Source organism: Colobus angolensis, unplaced genomic scaffold, assembly GCF_000951035.1.
Source record: "Colobus angolensis palliatus isolate OR3802 unplaced genomic scaffold, Cang.pa_1.0 Scaffold157, whole genome shotgun sequence".
Classification (NCBI taxonomy): Eukaryota; Metazoa; Chordata; class Mammalia; order Primates; family Cercopithecidae; genus Colobus; species Colobus angolensis.
In genome coordinates, this window is record NW_012114677.1 from 267,202 (window position 1) to 269,206 (window position 2,005).

A 2,005-nucleotide genomic window follows, 5' to 3' on the forward strand; every position below is an offset into this window, starting at 1 on the left:
GAGTGGTGCCACTTCTACTTCCACCCCCTTGATTCCTGGACCCGTGAATCCTGGCTATGGGAGAAACAGGACCATATATTGGACGCTGATGCAGAGCATACACGGCCTTCTGGAGAAATGTGCCCCAGCCCTGCAAAGTATTGTCACCTGGTTGGCATTGTAATTGTGACTTCAAAAGGCCATTCCCCCGTTCCATCAATCCAGCTGCTTCAGGACGATGGGGAACATGGTAAGACCAGTGAATTCCATGAGCACGAGCCCACTGCCATACTTCTTCAGCTGTAAAGTGAGTGCCTTTGTCAGAGGCAATGCTGTGTGGAATACCATGACGGTGGATACGGCATTCCGTGAGTCCACAGATGGTAGTCTTGGCAGAAGCATTGCATGCAGGACAGGCAAACCCATATCCGGAATAAGTGTCTGTTCCAGTGAGGACAAACCTCTGCCCCTTCCATGATGGAAGAGGTCCAATATCATCAACCTGCCACCGGGTTGATCACCTCAAAGAATGGTGCCATATTGAGGGCTTAGTGTTAGTCTATGAGGCTGCCAAATTGGGCACTCAGCAGTGGCTGTAGACAGGTCAGCCTCGGTGACTGGAAGTCCATGTTGCTGAATCTCCATACGCAACCTCCATCCCGGCCACCACGGCCACTTTGTTCATGGGCCCATTGGGTGATGACAGGGATGACTGGGGAAAGAGGCTGAGTGGTGTCCACAGAACAGGTCATCTTGTCCACCTGATTATTAAAATCCTCCTCTGCTGAAGTCACCCATTGGTGAGCACTCACATGGGATACAAATATCTTCACAGTTCTTGACCACTCGGAGAGGTCCATCCACATACCTCTTCCCCAAATTTGTCACCAATTTTCCAATCATGTTTCTTTCAAGCCTCTGACCATTCTCTTCTAAGCTCATTCTTCCAAGCCCCATCCAGCCAAACGATCGTCTACAGCCCATGAGTCAGTACATAATCACATATCTGGCCATTTCTCCTCCCATGCAAAGTGCACAACCAGGTGCACCGCTCTAAGTTCTGCCCACTGGGAAGATTTCCCATCACTGCTGTCCTTCAGGGACGTCCTAGAAAGGGGCTGTGATGCAGCAGCTGTCCACTTTCGGGTGGTGCCTGCATATTGTGCAGAACCATCTGTGACCCAGGCCCTCATCTTCTCTTCCTCTGTCCACTGATCACAGAGAATTCCTCATGAGGCCATTGGTGCAGACTGGGGGAGAGGAGGCAGGGTGGCAGGAGTGGAGACCATGGGCATTTGAACCGCTTTCTCATGTAACTTGCTTGTGCCTTCAGACCTGCTCAAGCCCAATCACATATATACCACTTCTCTTTGACGATGGAATGCTGCTGTGCATGACTTACTTTATGGTGATGGGTCAGAAAGCACCCAGTTTGGCCGGGCGCGGTGGTTCACGCCTGTAATCCCAGCACGTGATCTGAGGCAGGCAGATCACGAGGTCAGGAGATTGAGACCATCCTGGCTAAAACGGTGAAAACCCGTCTCTATTAAAAACACAAAAAATTAGCCAGGCGTGGTGGTGGGTGCCTGTAGTCCCAGCTACTCGGGAGGCTAAGGCAGGAGAATGGCGTGAGCCCGGGAGGCAGAGCTTGCAGTGAGCCAAGATCGTGCCACTGCATTCCAGCCTGGGCAACACAGCAAGACTCCGTCTTGGGGGGGAAAAAAAAAAAGAAGCAAGCACCCAGTTCATGACGGGCCGTTCAGGTCACATAGTGACTTCATGACCCATAATCAAACGTTCAGTTTCCACCAAAGCCCAGTAACAGGCCAGGAGCTGTCTCTCAAAAGGAGAGTAGTTATCTCCAGAAGATGGCAGGGCCTTGCCCCAAAATCCTAGAGGCCTCTGCTGTGATTCACCTATGGGGGCCTGCCAAAGGCTCCAAACAGCATCCCTCTCTGCCACTGACACCTCAAGCACCATTGGGTCTGCTGGGTCATATGGCCCAAGTGGCAGAGCAGCTTGCACA